The 23,592-nt window shown below is 45.7% G+C and overlaps 1 long non-coding RNA gene across 1 annotated transcript; it reads left to right on the top strand.

Moving 5' to 3' along the window:
- Positions 1-19,357: 19,357 nt before the first annotated feature.
- On the top strand, positions 19,358-22,748 carry LOC127348184 (uncharacterized). Its single transcript, XR_011744154.1, has 2 exons — positions 19,358-21,232; positions 21,852-22,748. It is a non-coding gene; the product is annotated as an uncharacterized lncRNA (long non-coding RNA).
- The last annotated feature ends 844 nt before the right edge of the window (positions 22,749-23,592 follow it).

A 23,592-nucleotide genomic window follows, 5' to 3' on the forward strand; every position in this document is an offset into this window, starting at 1 on the left:
GATTTTTCTGAGTTACCTACAGAGAATTCTGCCCAGATTCATGACAGACAGAAATCTGTTCCTGCGCAGTAATCCAAATCTAGTACTGGCTTTACTATCAAAGACTTTACTTGGCACAACAATGCAATAAAATAAAGATAAGGAGAGGTTGCTACAGTATTAACAACTTCCAAGACTCAAATATAAAACAAAAGTACTGTAGCAAAATAAACACATGGGTTATCTCCCAAGAAGTTCATTCTTTATAGCCATTAAGATGGGCTCAGCAGTTTTAATGATGCACTCGCAAGAAATAGTATTTGAAGCAAAAGAGAGCATCAAGAGGAAAATTCAAAACAAATTTAAGCCTAACATGCTTCCTATGAAAAGGAATCTTGTACACAAATGAATTCATGAAGAACAAAGTGACAAGCATAAGAGGATAAAACACGAGTAACTTCAAGATTCTCAACATAAAGAGGGGAAACTTAATATTATTAAGATGCATATAACCATGTTTCCCTCTCTCATAATAACTTTCAGAGGCATCATGAACAAACTCAACAATATAAGTATCACATAAAGCATTCTTATTCACATGCATAAAAGTATCATTACTCTCCACATAAGCATAATCAATTTTATTAGTTGTAGTGGGAGCAAATTCAACAAAGTAGCTATCATTATTATTCTCATCATCAAATATAGCAGGCATATTGTAATCATAATTAAACTTATCCTCCATAGTAGGTGGTACTAAAAGACCAATATCATTATAATCATCATAAATAGGAGGCAAAGTATCATCAAAGTAAATTTTCTCCTCAATGCTTGGGGGACTAAAAATATCATGCTCATCAAAGCCAGCTTCCCCAAGCTTAGAATTTTCCATATCATTAGCAACAATGGTGTTCAAAGCGTTCATACTAATATGTTCCATAGGTTTTTTAATTTTCGCATCAAACCATCCATGTCTTAAATCAGGAAATAGAATAAGAAGCTCATTGTTGTCCATTATGCCTAACTAGTGTAAACAAGAAACAAAAAGATGCAATTGCAGGATCTAAAGGAAATGGCTTCGAGCACACACACAACGGCAACAGAAAAGTACTTATTACCTGGGACCGAAGTATGAATGCTTTTTACCTTTCCTCCCCGGCAACGGCGCCAGAAAAGTGCTTCGTTGCCGGGATCCGGTGTGTGAGTGCTGTTTACCTTTCCTCCCCGGCAACGGCGCCAGAAAATAGCTTGATGTCTACGGGTGCTTCTATTCTTGTAGACAGTGTTGGGCCTCCAAGAGTAGAGGTTTGTAGAACAGCAGCAAGTTTCCCTTAAGTGGATCACCCAAGGTTTATCGAACTCAGGGAGGAAGAGGTCAAAGATATCCCTCTCATGCAACCCTGCAACCACAAAGCAAGAAGTCTCTTGTGTCCCCAACACACCTAATAGGTGCACTAGTTCGGCGAAGAGATAGTGAAATACAAGTGGTATGAATGAATATGAGCAGTAGTAACGGTGCCAGAAAAGTGCTTGCTGGCGTGCAGTTGATGGTAGTAATATTGCAGGAAGTAAACATGCAGCAGAACAGTAAACAAGCAGCGATAGCAGTATTTAGGAACAAGGCCTAGGGATCATACTTTCACTAGTGGACACTCTCAACATTGATCACATAACAGAATAAATAGATAGATGCTATACTCTACACCCTCTTGTTGGATGATGAACACCACTAACTGTGTAGGATTACACGAACCCTCAATGCCGGAGTTAACAAGCTCCACAATATTCAATGTTCATATTTAAATAACCTTAGAGTGCATAACAGATCAACATAACCAAACCAAGTACTAACATAGCATGCACACTGTCACCTTCACACTACGAAAGGTGGAATAGATCACATCAATACCATCATAGCAATAGTTAACTTCATAATCTACAAGAGATCACAATCATAGCCTACGCCAAGTACTACACGATGCACACACTGTCACCATTACACCATGCAGGAGGAATAAACTACTTTAATAACATCACTAGAGTAGCACACAGATAAATTGTGATACAAAACACATTGCAATCATAAAGAGATATAAATAAGCACTTCACTATGCTACTCTGAATTACTCTCTGGCAAGATAACGAACACTAATTCATCATGTAGGCAAACCTTAAAGATGCATTCCCAAGTACTAATGAACACCCCACGCTGTCACTTTGAGCATTCACAGGAGGTACTAACACACCACAATTTCATAGAGACATCCAACTCAAATCATAACTCAGTGAATAAGTATTCTGTGAAATATAGCCTAAGAGACCCACACGGTGCACACACTGTCACCTTTACACACGTGGGACAAGGAGTCTCCGGAGATCACATAAGTAAAATCCACTTGACTAGCATAATGACATCTAGATTACAAGCATCATCATATGAATCTCAATCATGTAAGGCAGCTCATGAGATTATTGTATTGAAGTACATAGGAGAGAGATGAACCACATAGCTACCGGTACAGCCCCGAGCCTCGATGGAGAACTACTCCCTCCTCATGGGAGACAGCAGCGTTGATGAAGATGGCGGTGGTGTTGATGGAGAAGCCTTCCGGGGGCACTTCCCCGTCCCGGCGGCGTGCCGGAACAGAGACTCCTGTCCCCCAGATCTTGGCTTCGCGATGGCGGCGGCTCTGGAAGGTTTTCTCTGGTTTCGTCGAACGTGATAGGGTTTTCGTGACGGAGACCTTAAATAGGCGAAAGGGCAGCCTCGGAGGGGGCCTGGTGGGCCCACACACTAGGGGGGCGCGACCCCCCCTCTGGCCGCGCCAGGGTGTTGTGTGGGGCCCCCAGGGCTCCCCTCTGGCGGCTCTCGGGTGTTCTGGAAGCTTCGTCCAATTATAAGACTCTGGGCGTTGATTTCGTCCAATTCCGAGAATATTTCCTTACTAGGATTTCTGAAACCAAAAACAGCAGAAAACAGCAACTGGCCCTTCGGCATCTCGTCAATAGGTTAGTTCCGGAAAACGCATAATAATGACATAAAGTATCCATAAAACATGTAGATATCATCTATAATGTGGCATGGAACATAAGAAATTATCGATACGTCGGAGACGTATCATCCTCGCAGAACTTTCTAAACTCGCGAGAAATAAAAACCGAACCTCCATCGGTCGTGATAGTCTGGGGAATCCCGAATCTATGAATGACATGCTCCTTCACGAAATTGATGACATCTTCCGACGCCACTGACTTCATAGGGACGGCCTCCACCCATTTAGTGAAATAATCTGTAATGGCCAGAACCCACACATGGCCTTTGCTCGATGGAGGATTAATTTTGCCGATCATATCCATGCCCCAACCTCGAAATGGCCAAGGCTTGATGATGGGATTTGATACGTCTCCGACGTATCGATAATTTCTTATGTTCCATGCCACATTGTTGATGATATCTACATGTTTTATGCATACTTTATGTCATATCTATGCATTTTCTGGCACTAACCTATTAACGAGATGCCAAAGAGCCAGTTGCTGTTTTCTGCTGTTTTTGGTTTCAGAAATCCTACAAAGGAAATATTCTCGGAATTGGACGAAATCAACGCCCAGGGTCCTATTTTGCCACGAAGCTTCCAGAAGACCGAAGAGGAGACGAAGTGGGGCCACGAGGCGCCGCCACAACAGGGCGGCGCGGCCTGGGCCTTGGCCGCGCGGCCCTGGCGTGTGGGGCCCTCGTGTGGCCCCCTGACCTGCCCTTCCGCCTACTTAAAGCCTCCGTCGCGAAACCCCCAGTACCGAGAGCCACGATACGGAAAACCTTACTGAGACGCCGCCGCCGCCAATCCCATCTCGGGGGATTCAGGAGATCGCCTCCGGCACCCTGCCGGAGAGGGGAATCATCTCCCGGAGGACTCTTCACCGCCATGATCACCTCCGGAGTGATGAGTGAGTAGTTCACCCCTGGACTATGGGTCCATAGCAGTAGCTAGATGGTCGTCTTCTCCTTATGTGCTTCATTGTCGGATCTTGTGAGCTGCCTAACATGATCAAGATCATCTATCTGTAATGCTATATGTTGTGTTTGTCGGGATCCGATGGATAGAGAATACTATGTTATGTTGATTATCAATCTATTACCTATGTGTTGTTTATGATCTTGCATGCTCTCCGTTATTAGTAGAGGCTCTGGCCAAGTTTTTACTCTTAACTCCAAGAGGGAGTATTTATGCTCGATAGTGGGTTCATGCCTCCATTAAATCTGGGACAGTGACATAAAGTTCTAAGGTTGTGGATGTGCTGTTGCCACTAGGGATAAAACATTGATGCTATGTCCGAGGATGTAGTTATTGATTACATTACGCACCATACTTAATGCAATTGTCTGTTGTTTGCAACTTAATACTGGAAGGGGTTCGGATGATAACCTGAAGGTGGACTTTTTAGGCATAGATGCATGCTGGATAGCGGTCTATGTACTTTGTCGTAATGCCCAATTAAATCTCACTATACTTATCATATCATGTATGTGCATTGTCATGCCCTCTCTATTTGTCAATTGCCCGACTGTAATTTGTTCACCCAACATGCTATTTATCTTATGGGAGAGACACCTCTAGTGAACTGTGGACCCCGGTCCATTCTTTTACATTAAATACAATCTACTGCAATACTTGTTCTACTGTTTTCTGCAAACAATCATCATCCACACTATACATCTAATCCTTTGTTACAGCAAGCCGGTGAGATTGACAACCTCACTGTTTCGTTGGGGCAAAGTACTTTGGTTGTGTTGTGCAGGTTCCACGTTGGCGCCGGAATCCCTGGTGTTGCGCCGCACTACATCCCGCCGCCATCAACCTTCGACGTGCTTCTTGACTCCTACTGGTTCGATAAACCTTGGTTTCTTACTGAGGGAAACTTGCTGCTGTACGCATCACACCTTCCACTTGGGGTTCCCAACGAGCGTGTGCTTTACGCGTCATCAAGCTAAATTTCTGGCGCCGTTGCCGGGGAGATCAAGACACGCTGCAAGGGGAGTCTCCACAATCCAATCTCTTTACTTTGTTTTTGTCTTGCTTTATTTTATTTACTACTTTGTTTGCTGCATTATATCAAAACACAAAAAAAATTAGTTGCTAGTTTTACTTTATTTACTGTCTTGTTCTCCATATTAAAAAAAAACACACAAAAAAAAATTTAGTTACTTGCATTTTACTTTTGCTACCATGTCTAGTTCTGCACTGGTTACTTCTTCACCTGAGGAATTAGTCTTCACTTTTAAACAAGGGGATGAGGAGAGTTTTAAAGATGCTTGGTCCAGAATTTTTACTTCTTATCGTAAAGCTGAACCTCAAATGACTCTAAGTTTGCTCCTTAGTAATTTTTATTTTGGTCTTATGATTCGCTATATATATGCCTTGGATGCTGTAGTGGGAGGAGATTTCCTTCATTGCAATGGGGATCAAGCTTTTAATGCCATAAAGAAGTTGGTTGCATCACATGATTCAGCTAATAACTTTGATTCAACCCTTATTAGCATTTATAATAGATTAAACACTCTTGAGACAAGTGCATCTCGCTTGAATGAAAGTTATAGATATGTTCGTAACCGTCTTGATCAAGTTTTAGTGAACTCTGAACCTTCATGATGGGATCCTACTATTAAAATTATTATCGGTGACCAAACTCTTCGTGCCAATTGTGATATTATGTCTGAATTTTGCTTAATGCCTAAGAGTATTCATGAATCTTTGAAACTTTGGGGATTCGTTGAAGGGGGAGAAGGAATAACTCTTATTGATAACTCTGTTATAATTCCGAGAGGAATAGCTGCGGGTGTGCATACAACCGTTCTTGGGAGAACAATATCCATTGATTATCTTGTTATTGAATGTGCAGGAACAGGACAAATCACACTCGGAAGATCCCTGTTGAAACTTTTGGAAGCAGTCATAGATATGGGAGAAGGCACCCTAAAATTCATCTCTACACCCGGGGGTAGACATATATTCCCTAAATCAAAGGGTAAGAAAAAGAACAAGAAAGGTAAGGGTAAAGCCCAAGGTAATGTTGATGCTTCATCTCTTGATAACACTTGATACACACTTTCTGCGCCTAGCTGAAAGGCGTTAAAGAAAAGCGCTTATGGAAGACAACCCATGTTTTTACTACAGTACTTTATTTTATATTAGAGTCTTGGAAGTTGTTTACTACTGTAGCAACCTCTCCTTATCTTAGTTTTGTGCATTGTTGTGCCAAGTAAAGTCGTTGATAGTAAGGTTCATACTAGATTTGGATTACTGCGCAGAAACAGATTTCTTTGCTGTCACGAATCTGGGCCTAATTCTCTGTAGGTAACTCAGAAAATTATGCCAATTTACGTGAGTGATACTCAGATATGTACGCAACTTTCATTCAATTTGGGCATTTTCTTCTGAGCAAGTCTGGTGCCACTTTAAAATTCTTCTTTCCGAACTGTTCTGTTTTGACAGATTCTGCCTTTTATTTCGCATTGCCTCTTTTGCTATGTTGGATGAATTTCTTTGATCCATTAATGTCCAGTAGCTTTGTGCAATGTCCAGAAGTGTTAAGAATGATTATGTCACCTCTGAACATGTAAATTTTTATTGTGCACTAACCCTCTAATGAGTTGTTTTGAGTTTGGTGTGGAGGAAGTTTTCAAGGATCAAGAGAGGAAAATGATGCAATATGATCAAGAAGAGTGAAAGCTCTAAGCTTGGGGATGCCCCGGTGGTTCACCCCTGCATATTTTAAGAAGATTCAAGCGTCTAAGCTTGGGGATGCCCAAGGCATCCCCTTCTTCATCGACAACATTATCAGGTTCCTCCCCTGAAACTATATTTTTATTCCATCACATCTTATGTGCTTTGCTTGGAGCGTCGGTTTGTTTTTGTTTTTGTTTGAATAAAATGGATCCTAGCATTCATTGTGTGAGAAAGAGACACGCTCCGCTGTTGCATATGGACAAATATGTCCTTAGGCTTTACTCATAGTATTCATGGCGAAGGTTGAATCTTCTTCGTTAAATTGTTATATGGTTGGAATCGGGAAATGCTACATTTAGTAATTTTAAAATGTCTTGAATAATTTGATACTTGGCAATTGTTGTGCTCATGTTTAAGCTCTTGCATCATATACTTTGCACCCATTAATGAAGAAATACATAGAGCTTGCTAAAATTTGGTTTGCATATTTGGTCTCTCTAAAGTCTAGATAATTTCTAGTATTGAGTTTTGAACAACAAGGAAGATGGTGTAGAGTCTTATAATGTTTACAATATGACTTTTATGTGAGTTTTGCTGCACCGGTTCATCCTTATGTTTGTTTCAAATAACCTTGCTAGCCTAAACCTTGTATCGAGAGGGAATACTTCTCATGCATCCAAAATCCTTGAGCCAACCACTATGCCATTTGTGTCCACCATACCTACCTACTACATGGTATTTCTCCGCCATTCCAAAGTAAATTGCTTGAGTGCTACCTTTAAATTTCCATCATTCGCCTTTGCAATATATAGCTCATGGGACAAAATAGCCTTAAAAACTATTGTGGTATTGAACATGTACTTATGCACTTTATCTCTTATTATGTTGCTTGTTGTGCGATAACCATGCTCCTGGGGACGCCATCAACTCTTTGTTGAATATCATGTGAGTTGCTATGCATGTTCGTCTTGCATGAAGTAAGGGCGGTTTTCACAATCAAATGGTTTGAGTATGCATACTGTTAGAGAAGAACATTGGGCCGCTAACTAAAGCCATGAATCATGGTGGAAGTTTCAGTTTGGACATAAAACCTCAATCTCTTATGAGAATATTAACTGTTGAATGCTTAAGCATTAAAAGAGGAGTCCATTATCTGTTGTCTATGTTGTCCCGGTATGGGTGTCTAAGTTGAAGAATGATCAAAAGCGAGAAATCCAATGCGAACTTTCTCCTTAGACCCTTGTACATGCGGCATAGAGGTACCCCTTTGTGACACTTGGTTGAAACATATGTTATGCAATGATAATTCGTGTTAACCCAAGCTAATTAGGACAAGGTGCGGGCACTACTAGTATACTATGCATGAGGCTTGCAACTTGTAAGATATAATTTACATAATACATATGCTTTATTACTACCGTTGACAAAATTGTTTCATGTTTTCAAAATAAAAGCTCTAGCACAAATATAGCAATCGATGCTTTCCTCTTTGAAGGACCTTTCTTTTAATTTTATGTTGAGTCAGTTCACCTATCTCTCTCCACCTCAAGAAGCAAACACTTGTGTGAACTGTGCATTGATTCCTACATACTTGCATATTGCACTTGTTATATTACTTTACATTGACACTATCCATGAGATATACATGTTATAAGTTGAAAGCAACCGCTGAAACTTAATCTTCCTTTGTGTTGCTTCAATACCTTTACTTTGATTTATTGCTTTATGAGTTAACTCTTATGCAAGACTTATTGATGCTTGTCTTGAAGTACTATTCATGAAAAGTCTTTGCTTTATGATTCATTTGTTTACTCATGTCATTACCATTGTTTTGATCGCTGCATTCATTACATATGCTTACAATAGTATGATCAAGGTTATGATGGCATGTCACTCCAGAAATTATCTTTGTTATCGTTTACCTGCTCGGGACGAGCAGGAACTAAGCTTGGGGATGCTGATACGTCTCCGACGTATCGATAATTTCTTATGTTCCATGCCACATTATTGATGATATCTACATGTTTTATGCATACTTTATGTCATATCTATGCATTTTCCGGCACTAACCTATTAACGAGATGCCAAAGAGCCAGTTGCTGTTTTCTGTTGTTTTTGTTTTCAGAAATCCTACAAAGGAAATATTCTCGGAATTGGACGAAATCAACGCCCAGGGTCCTATTTTGCCACGAAGCTTCCAGAAGACCGAAGAGGAGACGAAGTGGGGCCACGAGGCGCCGCCACAACAGGGCAGCGCAGCCTGGGCCTTGGCCGCGCGGCCCTGGCGTGTGGGGCCCTCGTGTGGCCCCCTGACCTGCCCTTCCACCTACTTAAAGCCTCCGTCACGAAACCCCCAGTACCGAGAGCCACGATACGGAAAACCTTACTGAGACGCCGCCGCCGCCAATCCCATCTCGGGGGATTCAGGAGATCGCCTCCGGCACCCTGCCGGAGAGGGGAATCATCTCTCGGAGGACTCTTCACCGCCATGATCGCCTCCGGAGTGATGAGTGAGTAGTTCACCCCTGGACTATGGGTCCATAGCAGTAGCTAGATGGTCGTCTTCTCCTTATGTGCTTCATTGTCGGATCTTGTGAGCTGCCTAACATGATCAAGATCATCTATCTGTAATGCTATATGTTGTGTTTGTCGGGATCCGATGGATAGAGAATACTATGTTATGTTGATTATCAATCTATTACCTATGTGTTGTTTATGATCTTGCATGCTCTCCGTTATTAGTAGAGGCTCTGGCCAAGTTTTTACTCTTAACTCCAAGAGGGAGTATTTATGCTCGATAGTGGGTTCATGCCTCCATTAAATCTGGGACAGTGACAGAAAGTTCTAAGGTTGTGGATGTGCTGTTGCCACTAGGGATAAAACATTGATGCTATGTCCGAGGATGTAGTTATTGATTACATTACGCACCATACTTAATGCAATTGTCTGTTATTTGCAACTTAATACTGGAAGGGGTTCGGATGATAACCTGAAGGTGGACTTTTTAGGCATAGATGCATGCTGGATAGCGGTCTATGTACTTTGTCGTAATGCCCAATTAAATCTCACTATACTTATCATATCATGTATGTGCATTGTCATGCCCTCTCTATTTGTCAATTGCCCGACTGTAATTTGTTCACCCAACATGCTATTTATCTTATGGGAGAGACACCTCTAGTGAACTGTGGACCCCGGTCCATTCTTTTACATTAAATACAATCTACTGCAATACTTGTTCTACTGTTTTCTGCAAAGAATCAACATCCAAACTATACATGTAATACTTTGTTACAGCAAGCCGGTGAGATTGACAACCTCACTGTTTCGTTGGGGCAAAGTACTTTGGTTGTGTTGTGCAGGTTCCACGTTGGCGCCGGAATCCCTGGTGTTGCGCCGCACTACATCCCGCCGCCATCAACCTTCGACGTGCTTCTTGACTCCTACTGGTTCGATAAACCTTTGTTTCTTACTGAGGGAAACTTGCTGCTGTACGCATCACACCTTCCACTTGGGGTTCCCAACGAGCGTGTGCTTTACGCGTCATCAGGATTCATCGCTGATGCGGGTACCATCTGAATACTCCCAAACTTCTGACATGCTTAACACCCTTTATAGTACTTAAAACAATCCTCAAGCATGGTGGGCCAATAAAATCCCGATCGCCTGATCAGCCATTTCATCTTATGAGCCGATTGGTGAGTTCCACAGGCGCCTTCGTGTACCTCGTGTAAGAGCCGATTTGACTCGGCTGTTCCCAAACATTTGAGAAGTAACCCTTCCAAAGTTCTGTAGAACATGTCATCCCCAATAAGGACGTACTTCATGGCCTTGTATCTTATCCGTTTAGGTGCCCCCCGAGCCAAATCTTTCAAGTAATTGAAGATATCGGCTCTCCAGTCATCTGGCTCCAGAAACTGTACCTGAACATCGGCTCCATCTGCTACGTCCTTGTAGCCTGACGCCATCCGTGCGAGATCGTTCGCCTCGGTATTTTGTGACCTTGGGATCCAATTGAAGTTTAGGTACCTAAATTGTGCCATTAGCTCACGGCATTGCATCCATAATGGGAAGAGCGATTTGCTCTCGCATCTGTATTCGTCCGTGAGTTGGGAAATCACCAATTTGGTGTCTCCAAAAAGTTCCACTGCTTCTGCCCCGGCTTCCAATAGCAACTCCATTCCCTTGTGTATTGCTTCGTACACAGCGACATTGTTGGTGCAAGGGGCAGGTAGCCTGATGGAGAAGGAATATGTTGCCCCCCGAGGCGACACGAGTAGAATGCCGATGCCGCAACCATCATCACAAACCGATCCATCGAAAAACATTGCCCATGCACGCACAGACAGTGCTGCTATATCAGTGTTGATTCGTTCAGCAATAAGATCGGCCAATGCTTGTCCCTTGACTGCTTTCGCAGGCTGATACCGGATATCAAATTCCGATAATGCAAACATCCACTTACCGAGTCGGCCTTTCAACACAGGAGCCGACAACATATGTTTGATGACATCTGATTTGCATATGACGATAATTTCTGCTGACAGCAAGATGTGATGAAGCTTGGTGCAGGTGAAAAATAAGCAGAGGCACAACTTCTCGATCTCAGGGTACCTAGTTTCTGCATCCAACATCCTTCTGCTGAGGTAGAAAACCACTTTCTCCAGACCATCATAAACTTGCACCACCACTGAGGCGATGGAAGTGTCAGCTACTGACAAGTAAATGTAGAAAGGTCTGTCTTGCTGGGGCGGAACCAACACAGGTGGCTTCGTTAGATACTCCTTGATTTCGTCAAATGCTCGCTGTTGCTCTGCCCCCCAGCGAAACTCCTCATCAGCTTTAATTTTTACCAACCCCATGAACGGCTCAATCCGTCCTGACAAATTGGAGATGAACCTTCTGATGAAGTTGATTTTGCCGATGAGACACTGGAGTTCTTTCTTCGTGGTAGGTGGCTTCATTGTTCGCACTGCCTCTTGACTTTTCAGGCCGATCTCAATTCCGCGTTCATGAACCAAGAAACCCAAGAATTGACCGGCCGTTACACCAAAAGCACACTTCTTTGGATTCATTCTTAGTCCGAACTTTCTAGTTCGGTCCAGGACGTGTCGCAAATCTTCCAAGTGTCCTTCCACTGAAACAGACTTGACTACCACGTCATCGATGTAAATCTCCACCAACTTGCCGATCAGATCATGAAAGATGTAGTTCATGGCTCTTTGGTACGTTGCGCCGGCATTCTTCAGTCCAAATGTCATGACCACATATTCAAACAAGCCCACCGAGCCTGGTACTCTGAATGCAGTCTTGTGTATATCTTCTGGAGCCATAAAAATTTGGTTGTAACCGGCATTGCCATCCATGAAACTCAAAACCTTATGACCAGCAGCTGCATTGATCAACGTCTCTGCTACCGGCATTGGGTACTCATCCTTTTGAGTGGCTCTATTGAGATCTCGAAAATCTATGGCGACGCGCCATCGGCCGTCCTTTTTCTCTACAGGCACGATGCTAGAAATCCACTCAGCATACCTGCATGGCCTGATGAACCCGGCGTTCAATATTTTCTCGATCTCTTTCTTGACTTCTTCTAAGATTTCGGCCTTCATCTGACATGCTCGCTGCTGGAACGGCCAAAATCCTTTCTTCAGAGGGAGCCAATGCTCAATGATGCTCCTGTCTAACCCAGGCATCTCTGTGTAATCCCATGCAAAGCAATCTGGGTACTCTTTCAACAAGGCTATCATCAGGCCCCTCAGCTGCGGATCTAACTTTTTGCTGATAAATGTTGGTCGTGGCTTATCCCCAGGACCAATGTCAATCTCTTCCAGCTCATCAGCCGATGTAAACCCATATCCTAGCTTTCCGTCGCCTGCTAGATCGATGCTGAACACAGGCAAAACATATGGTGAGGATAGTTTGGGCCGATTGCTGGAATCGGCCTCCTTTTTCATTGCATTGCTCAATGAGGGTTTACAACTTAATGGTGTTCTATGACGACTACGTGACATTCTTGAGGTGAGATCATCACTTTTTATTTTTTGGGGCCGATCGCAGGGATCGGCCTTGCAACGTACGTCCATTGCCTCTGGTCTTGCTACTCTGTCAGGCCGGTGGATAAGACCAGCCTCACCCCGTTTTTTGAAGCTTCGATGCGCTCACAGCGGTCCAAACTGATTCCAGAGATCGGCTCTTGGTCGTCTGCATCCCAAATATTCATGCCAGCTAATGAGATCTCGATCGAGTCATCTGCATGAACGACCTCCACTTCATCTCCATCCCACTGTATCAGGCATTGGTGCATTGTAGATGGAATGCAGCAGTTAGCGTGAATCCAATCCCTCCCTAGCAGGACAGCGTAGGTGCTTTTGCTGTCGACGATGAAGAATGACGTAGGGATGGTTTTTCGGCCCACGGTTAGATCTACGTTCAGAACGCCTTGCGCTTCTGATGCTTGGCCGTTGAAATCGCTTAGTGTGACGTTGGTCTTGATCAGATCTGCGTTAGAGCATCCCAAACACCGTAGCATGGAGTATGGCATTATATTGACTGCCGCTCCCGTGTCAACCAACATCTTGTTGATAGGCTACCCATTGATATAACCTCTTAGGTACAGGGCCTTCAAGTGCCTGTAGCTCCTCTCTCGTGGCTTTTCAAAGATAACCGGCCGTGGACCGCAGTCAAACTGTGCTACTGGCACTTCTTCAGTGCTTGGAGCACAAAACTCCGACGGGAGTATGAACACCATGTTTGTGCCAGCCGATGCCTTCGCATCGGCTTTTGCTTGTTTGGGGCGCCATTCTTTCTTCTGTGGACGCGTCTCTGTCTCCAACGTTTGCTGAATTTTTTTACGGCCAGATCGGGCCGTGCCTTCCTTAACGTGTACAGGTACTGCGCCTCGGCTTCCTCCAAGTTACGTAGCCTCTGAACCCTCCGCTTTTGGTAATGACTGAGTCCATCAGGGCACCACCTTGGCCGGTGGTATCTATCTTCTTCTTCATCTTCTGACTCTTCGAAGTCTTCCTCTCGAGATGACTCAGCTCGTTGGTTCTGAGGTGGAAGAGGCCCTAGACGCTTGAACACTGAAACCTCACTTGCGCCCTTCTTCTGCTGTCTACATTCCGGGCAGTTATCGATTGTAGGCAATCGGCTCATTCCTGAGTCCCAGCGGTGTTTGAAGAAAGGACAATCCCAGTGCCTGTCCATGTCTTCCTGCTCTCTTGACTTCTCCTTAGCGCAGTGCTCATATCTTTCGTCGTTTCTATCATACCGACGATATTTTTTGCTGTCAACATCAGACCGACGATATCTTTCGTCATCCATGTCGTACCGCCGACGTCGGACGTACTGATGCTCATATTTATTCAGGAGATGCGCGGAGAGCGGTCGTTGGTACCGCACGTTTCTCACTTGTTCCTCGGTGAGGTACCATCTGTCATCATATCGGGGCCGGTCGCGTGGATCGGCCTCCTCCTTATCCTTGCCACGGGAGTGACTGATGTCTTCTTTATCCTTGTCATGGCGGTCTACAGGCCCTGCCATGTTAACCTCGAATGAGAAACCTAGCTCGCACCCCGTGGAGTGATTGAGTTCCACCAGGAAAGGGGTGCGTGTCTACTTTCATGGCAAACTGACCGAGGATCAGACGGCCCTGTTCTATCGCCATTTGGATCTGCCGACGCAACTCTTTGCAGTCATTGGTGGCATGGGTGAACGAGTGATGCCACTTGCAGTACGGTCTCCCGTTCATTTCTTGCGCCGTAGGGATTTTATGGCCTTCGGGTAATTTCAGCTGCTTTTCTTTCAGCAATAAATCGAATATCTGCTCAGTTTTGCTTATATCGAAGTCAAACCCTTTTGCAGGCCCTTGTTGTTTCACCCATTTGCAGGACACGGGAGCTGCCCCCGAGTCCATTCAGCCACGGCTACCTCCTGGTCTTCTGCAAAGTCTTCAACTTCTTCTGCCTCGACCAGGCCTATCGGGCGCTTGAACTTGTCTTGGTACAATTCTGGGTGGCGCTGTTCATATAATGTTAATTTCTGAACCATGTGTGCGAGTGAATTGTATTCCACTTGGAAAGCCAGATCTTTGATCGGCGCTACGAGGCCTACCACTGCCAGATCGACTGCTTCTTTCTCAGTTAAACGAACCGAATAACATCGGTTCTTGACAGTCCTAAAACGCTGAATGTAATCAGACACCGTCTCTCCCCGCTTCTGCCGGAACTGCGTCAGATCGGCAATGCCAGCCTCGGTAGCTTCTCAGTGGTATTGTACGTGAAACTGCTCTTCCAGTTGCTTCATGTCCGGACTGAATCTGGTGGCAATGAGGTGTACCACCCAAAAGCTGGTCCTGTGAGAGATTGCGCGAAAAACCTCACACGTAACGGGTCTGATGCTGAAATCATGCCTAACTGCGCCAAATATCGGCTCACATGCTCAATTGAGCTAGACCCTTCTGATCCACTGAACTTTGAGAACTCAGGGAGCCGATACTTGGGCGGCAGCGGAATCAGATCATATTCGTTGGGATACGGCTTGGAATAGCCGATTGTTATCCTCTTTGGCAGGATACCGAACTGGTCTCTCAAGATCGTACTGATTTGTTCCATGGTATGAGCTGCAGGAGTTGAGCTTTCATGACTCGTCCCAGTGGCATATTTAGCTAGCCACGCCTATTTATCGGCGTCTGCTCCAGAACTCCCTCCTGATCCAGAAATCCCTCCTGCTGTAATCTGGTTCGTGCGCGCCCAATTATTGCAGTCCGGCACGTATGTGCACACGTATCCATGTGGGATCTCTTTAGGTGGCTCATACAGGAATTGGTAATCGCCAGGATCACCTCCAACCTTGTAGACGACGTATGCCGGTGAACCCTGTGGCTCTGGAGCTGCAAGCGTGAATGGGAGTTGCGGTCTGGTGTGGAACGGTGCCTCTCCCTGATGAGTTCCTAGGGCAGGCCCTGACGGGGAGTACTGATGCTTCATGATTTCCTGAACCACGCGAACCGCAATACGCTCCAAAGTGTTCACCAGGCTTTCAGAATGACGGTGTAGAGAATGAGCCACCATATAATTAACTTCTTGGCGCAGAGCTCTGGTGCACTCCTCCGAAGGGAGAGACAGATCTACTCCATCAAGCACGCCTTCGGGTGTGAATCCTTTGAACCTAATGCCATGTGTACGGGTCCTTTCGAAAGAGCCGATGAGATCGGCTTCGAAGAGAGCCTTAAGCTCATCATATTTCTTCTTGTGATCCTCAGGCAGCTCTTCATACTTGACTGGTTCGTCCGACATCGCCGCTGCAGATGTTGACGTAGTTGATGTAGAATGTCCCACCGGGCGTGCCAGAATGTGTTGCCTGCCAAAACCCACCGGCGAGCAGCGACGAGCAACACGGAGAGCCGGGAGGCTCCCAGGACTGCTGGTGGGCCCTGGTCCCTCGGGCAACGGCCCGCAATGCTCCGGCACACGTCCTGACGGTCGCAAGGGCGTGCCACCTGACCTATACCTGGTCAGGAAGGTGTTGGATTGCTTCGATTAGCTTCCTGTATGGTAGACACGTAAACATTAAATGAGCCTCGATCGGCTCTCATGTTACCCTGTGAATCGTCTAGCCGATTGCCCCATGGTTCATATTGGATTTATGACAACATGGGGATCCTGCTTTATCAAAACCAAGTTAAATCAATCTACGACAGTTTAGGGTTTTCACCGCATAACCGGAACATCCTACACGTAATAGAGCCTGGCAGATACGAAAGATAACGGAAAACTAGTCCTAGAGGAGGCCTAAAAACCAACGTGGAGTCGATTCCTGGAACATCCCTTCTAGGATTGGCAAACCATACCTTACGCACTACTGGATCATTCAACCCGTTTGCAAGGCCTAACCATGCGGATATCAAACTAATCCTTGAAGAACAAGGAACAACTATAACAGATCAGATTTACTAAATAAAGATGAAGCAAGGTGCTGCCCTTACACCTAGGATAGGTGTAAAGGCAGCTAGATATCGAGGGGCAGCATAACTAAGCAAGCATGTTCAGAAAAAGCATCGATGCAAGCCCCAAAACATCTACGATAAGGGTGTTACTTGCCATCAACAAGGCTTCAGTACGAGCAACACCAGATAACGAATAAACCGATACTGCCTAGATCGCAAGGTGCGATCTAGGCAGCATGATGCTTACCCGGAAGAAACCCTCGAAACAAGGGGTGGCGATGCGCCTAGATTGTGTTTGTTGTGAACGTGGTCGTCCTCCTTTCTCAATAACCCTAGGTACATATTTATAGTCCGGGTGATACGGGGCGACCTTCGGTCTCCACCGCATCATGTGCGTCAACGCCGACACGTCACGCAAAGGTGAATCTTCTCCTTTATGCGTGCCTACAATTGTCTCTCATGAATGGTATGCTACTTCGTCCTCCTTCATATGACCATGATAGGAACACATCGCCAAGTACGGAGGAAGTGGACGACACCATGGAGGCTCGAGGACTCAAGGCCGAGGTCGTGGAAGCATGGAAGAGAACGTCGAGGATAAGGAGACGCGCCAGGAAGACCGGCACTGCCGCACCGCCACTACGCCTGAGGACGACGGCACTGCCGCCCTACCTGCGCCGGCCCTATCGCCCTACCTGTGCTGGCCCTGACGCCCCACTGCAAGGAGCATCAAATCTGAACCCTTTATCCCTTTGTATGCCTAAACTACCCCTCCTTTGGTGGCTCCCTATATATAGGCTCCCACCTCCCCCTTCATTAGGTAAGAGTTGAACTTGAGAGAACCTAGGCTTATGCCTCCACCATCCCTTTGGGATTAGGGAAACCCCCTCCTTAGATTACCCAAATCTATTGTACAAGGCACTCCTTATATGATTAGTCTCTCACACTTGTGATTCTACCACCGGTCTCTCACTCGTGTGATTCTACCGATCGTATACCGATCTTCCTCTCGGGGATTCTACCGCGTGTCTCTCCATTGAGAGATTCTATCGGGATAGTGGTTCGGGCTATCGGGAGTAAACCGGAATTGTATCGGGTTGTGTTGCGTGCGTTCGCTGTGTTCTTCGCCGTGTTCTTCGTGTTCTTCCTCTCCCCCGCCTTTCCCTCGGTCAATTCGTGAGATCGGGCAACCCACGTGGCATTAGGCCCCATCATATGGTACCAGAGCAAAGGTTGCCACGAATTTGACCCTCGAATCTCTCCAATTTCGCCCAAAAAATTTCCCAAAAAATTGCCCCAAAAAATAGCTCGAAAATTGATCTCCGGATTTGTTTCGGTTTTTGTGGTTTTGATCCACAGATCTGATGTTCCTAGTGCTGATCTACCGTTTCCCCCATTTTTCCCCATCAATTCCTTCCAATTTGGTGCGAATTTGAGCGATTTCGGTCCGTTTTGGTCAAGAACTGCAAGAACGACCCGCGCTCATCTCCTGCAAATCTTGGTCAGCGCGTCCTGGCCGCTCCTCCCTGGCCGCACCATCGAGCGCCTCCTCCGCAGCACGCCTACGCGGGCCAAGCCACCAGCCGCCGCCTCGCAACCACCAGCGCGCGCGCCCGCATGCGGCCTCGCCCCGGCCAACCTCAACCTCGCCCCGCCTGCCGCACAGCTCCCGCTGCCTGAGCTTCCGCCGACGCAGCTCGCCTGGCCTCCACCAGCCGCCGGCCGCCCGCTGCATCTTCCACCGCTGCGCCCCAACACCTGCTCGCCCTGCTCCTCTGCTGTGCCACGCGCGCGCGCAACCAGCTCCAAACCACCGCCCGTTTACACTCACCTTGCAGCAGCGCAGCGCGCGACACCCGCTCCTCGCGCCCAGCTCTGGCCTGTCCCCGCGCGCCTCCGCTCACCACGCGCGCCGCCAGCAACAAAGCCGGCCCGCACGCCCGGTCGACCGGACGTCACGCCGGGAAAATCAGCTCGGACCGGGCGCCAACCGGGCGGCAACCGGATGGTCCGGCCCAGGATCCGGTCAAACCGGCCCCGACCGGATTTCACAATTTTGACCATACTTTTGTCCAATTTTGACTCCACTTTTTGCTCCAAATTTTGACAACTTTCCGGAGCCCGTTTGATCCCAAACTTTTACAGCCATCTCACAACATCGTCACTCTAATTTTGACACCTTTTCCGAAATTTTTGGACCCCAACTTTTGACCGCTCGTTTTGACCCAACTTTTCGGGCATTGACTTAATTTGCCCGGTTTCTGTTTTAGAGTGCCTTTGGTCCGTGAGAACCGCTTCCGTGCCTACATCAACACCGCGACAAAGGCATCGGCACCCCGGATTCCGGCGCATCTTCGACACCATCGTCACCACCACTTCGCATCGCAAGTTCGTGTGCTTGACACCGCCTAACGTCAATAGGTATAACTTGCCCCCCTCACCCCTTGTAGCCCCTTTCTTCCTTTGCGTACCTATCCCATTGAGAGTGGCTTTCCGAGTGTTGCGAAGCATTGCACAAGTGTCACGACCGTGAGAGGGTGTGTGTGTGCGTTGTGTTGAGCAAAGCTCCGAAGCAAGCTCGGTGAGAAAGATACACAAAAGAAGAAAAAGTGTGATATATACATAGAGAAAAAATAAAGCTTCTAAGCATAGAGAAAAAAAAGTGAAAAAAAAGAGAAAAAGAAAAAAAGGAATAGAAAAAGAGTGTGTGTCCACCGATACAAAGGAGTGCAAAGTTTGTGAGCACTAAGAGAGAAAAGAGAAGAGTGGCATCTTGTGCAAATCTTGTTGCTTCTCTCATATGCAACCAAGCTACCGTCTCTCTTGTGTTGGCGTGACACCGAGCTAATAGTCTTCGTTAGGACCCATTTTGTTCCTTGCTCACTTCTTTGGTCGCGCTAACCCCATTGTTCTTCCTTGTGTGTGTTTCCGTGTTTCCTTGACATAGATCACCACTTTTGACTTTTGACTTTGGATCTTACCCACATTTGACAATAGACTTTTCCGTTGACCTTTTTCGTTTGCTATCCACCCCTTACCCACCACATATAGAGTTCTTAGCCTTTTGCGTGTGCTTTGAGTGTGTGTGTGAGTAACCCCGATACATTTTGGCTTTGCTCTTGACTTGAACCATTTTTCCGATACTTTCTTCATTGGTGAGATACATGTGTAGGTTTCCTTCCACCACATACACATACACCTTACCTAGTGAGAGATATACATGATGACCCCACAAGAGCAAGCCGAGATGAGAGCATACTTCGCCGAGCTAGATGCTCGAGAAGCCCATATGACACCCAAAGATAAAGCGGAGTGCCACGCATACTTCAAACACCTTGAGAGCAAGAGTGACATACCCCATGAGTCGAGTGAGGATGTTTCGATTTCTAACAACTTAACCTCTACTCCTCTTGTGTTGTCTTCCTCTTTGCTAGGTTGCTCGGAAATCGGCGACGCCATTGCCATGGAGATGAGGGACTCCACTATATGTGAGATGAGTGACTCCACTATATGTGAGATGAGTGACTCCACTATATGTGAGCTTGATGAGTGCCTCCACTTCGAGAGCATGAGTGATACACCAAGTGAGATGAGAGTGGTAGTTGATAGGTCATGTGAGGCCATTTCAAGTTCTAACAACTTACCCTCTACCTCTAGTGTGTTCTCTTGTGTCTCATTAGGTACCATGGATGACGAGACGCCGATCATGGAGAAGATGTACATGGTGCATGAAGATGATGATATCACACCATGCTTGTTGCTTGAAGATGAACATGGAGGCCACATGGAGCCTACCACTCCCACAACACCTACCTCATATGAGCGGGACTACAAAGGTACCTATATGGTTGTTGATGATGCCATGATCCCACTAGTGGACATGATGATTTGTGAGTGCTTGCATGAGTTGGATGATCCTAATGCTATGTCAAATGCTTCTTTCATTTTCCCATGTGATGCTTTGCTTGATAACATTGTTGATCATGTGGACTTGATTGCTTGTGATAACATGACCATGCCATGCTATGAGTGTTTCAATATATCTCCCATTGCATGCAACTTGTCGAACAATTTCTCTTTCCCATGTGTTGATTGCAATGTTGATAATGATGCTTGTGTTGTGACAACCTTGCCGAACAATTGCTCTTTCCCTAGGTTTGTCAACAACAATGATGAAACTTTGAACATGTTTTGCTCACAATGCTTGCAATATTCTCCCATTAATGCAACCAAAATGTTGAATACTTGCTCTTTCCAATGATTGGTTTGCAATGATGTTAATATGCTTGTGAACGAGATTGCCCCCATAGCTCTCTCAAATTTTGAAGACTTTGCATATATCCATGTTGATCATGTTCCCATGTTTACTCCGCATATTCACCATATCTATTATGATGCTTGGCTTAACGCTAATGGTGATGTGCAAAAGAAATGGAACATCATGATGGATGATGTGTTCATATACCATGCACACACGTTCTTTGTTTTGCCTATGGTGTGTGTAGGTACACGAAAGACAAGGTCAACCTCGATTGAGCACGAGTTGACCAAAAGAGCTCTTGAGAGCATAATACAAGTAAGTACAAGATCGAACCCGGCTCTAATACCTTTCCCATGCTTTGCATTGAACATGCCGAACAATTTCTCTTTCTTATGGTTCTTTTGCAAGCATGATGATATGATTCTTACCGTTGGTGTTGCCTCAAACAAGTTGACCAATTTCTCTTTCATTTGGTTTGTTCGCACACACGGTTGTGCAAATTTTTACTTGATGAACTTTTTGGATGATATGTTGTGTGTTGCAACAAATATGAGGACCAATTTCTCTTTCCAATGGTTTGTGTGCACACATGTTGATGATATTTTGGACACTCTTCCGTATGTGTTTTTGCCAAATTCTCCACTTAGTGCTTCAAGGATGTTGAACAATTTCTCTTTCCGATGCCTTGAATGCAATAATGCACATGAGTTTCTACATGAGATGGACATCATAGTCGTCTCACAATTTGGAGTTTTTCTGTTTCCGTATTTGAAAGATGTTGAAATGGAGTTCTTACACATTGACCTTGCACATGCATTATTCTTGATAAATTTGTGTTGTGCTAACGGTGTTGTGAACATGAAAGGACATGTCATCGATGATGTGCTCCAATATCACACATAAATATACTTTGCTTGGTCTTTGTTGTGTGAAGGTACAAGTGACTTGTGGATGAGCGTCAACAAATGGGTTCAACCCCACACTTCGACTACACAAGATCTCTCCATGAGAGCACATCGACATCTTACTAAGGTGACCTCCTTCTACTTGCGCTCTTTTGCTAAACCCGTGGAACATTGGCTATGCTTTGAGTGTTGCTTGGCTTTTCTTGTGCTATTGATAGGGCTCTTGAAAAGTGAAGCGACATTCAAGCGTGGTTGTCATCTACCTCCTATACATGTTCATGAAGAGCTATCGTCGAGGACGACTCTTTTTCAAGTGGGGGGAGATGATACGGGGCGACCTTCGGTCTCCACCGCATCATGTGCGTCAACGCCGACACATCACGCAAAGGTGAATCTTCTCCTTTATGCGTGCCTACAATTGTCTCTGATGAATGGTATGCTACTTCATCCTCCTTCATATGACCATGATAGGAACACATCGCCAAGTACGGAGGAAGTGGACGACACCATGGAGGCTCGAGGATTCAAGGCCGAGGTCGTGGAAGCATGGAAGAGAACGTCGAGGATAAGGAGACGTGCCAGGAAGACCGGCACTGCCGCACCGCCACTACGCCTGAGGACGACGGCACTGCCGCCCTACCTGCGTCGGCCCTATCGCCCTACCTGTGCTGGCCCTGACGCCCCACTGCAAGGAGCATCAAATCTGAACCCTTTATCCCTTTGTATGCCTAAACTACCCCTCCTTTGGTGGCTCCCTATATATAGGCTCCCACCTCCCCCTTCATTAGGTAAGAGTTGAACTTGAGAGAACCTAGGCTTATGCCTCCACCATCCCTTTGGGATTAGGGAAACCCCCTCCTTAGATTACCCAAATCTATTGTACAAGGCACTCCTTATATGATTAGTCTCTCACACTTGTGATTCTACCACCGGTCTCTCACTCGTGTGATTCTACCAATCGTATACCGATCTTCCTCTCGAGGATTCTACCGCGTGTCTCTCCCTTGAGAGATTTTATCGGGATAGTGGTTTGGGCTATCGGGAGTAAACCGGAATTGTATCGGGTTGTGTTGCGTGCGTTCGCTGTGTTCTTCGCCGTGTTCTTCGTGTTCTTCCTCTCCCCCGCCTTTCCCTCGGTCAATTCGTGAGATCGGGCAACCCACGTGGCATTAGGCCCCATCACCGGGGACTTTCTATCTTTGGAATAAACCTAGTCGTATACGACCAAACTCTATCTCTTAATTCTAAACTAAGATGCGATCTACCATAATGTACAGATACACGGGCAATCTAGCCCAAATTCTCGCACAAGGCCGATTCAGAGACACTTCATGTAAATTTCCTCCAAGCCCATCTCAATTACGGCCCACCTTCTAATTTGGCCAAAATCTGGTGATAACAGAGATGCCGCCGCCGCCAATCCCATCTCGGGGGATTCAGGAGATCGCCTCCGGCACCCTGCCGGAGAGGGGAATCATCACCGGAGGGCTCTACATCACCATGCCCGCCTCCGGATTGATGCGTGAGTAGTTCATCCTTGGACTATGGGTCCATAGCAGTAGCTAGATGGTTTTCTTCTCCTCATTGTGCTATCATGTTAGATCATGTGAGCTGCCTATCATGATCAAGATCATCTATTTGTAATGCTACATGTTGTGTTTGTTGGCATCCGATGAATATTGAATACTATGTCAAGTTGATTATCAATCTATCATATATAAGTTGTTTATGTTCTTGCATGCTCTCCGTTGCTAGTAGAGGCTCTGGCCA

This window comes from Lolium perenne, chromosome 4 (assembly GCF_019359855.2).
Source record: "Lolium perenne isolate Kyuss_39 chromosome 4, Kyuss_2.0, whole genome shotgun sequence".
In the NCBI taxonomy this organism is placed as follows: domain Eukaryota; kingdom Viridiplantae; phylum Streptophyta; class Magnoliopsida; order Poales; family Poaceae; genus Lolium; species Lolium perenne.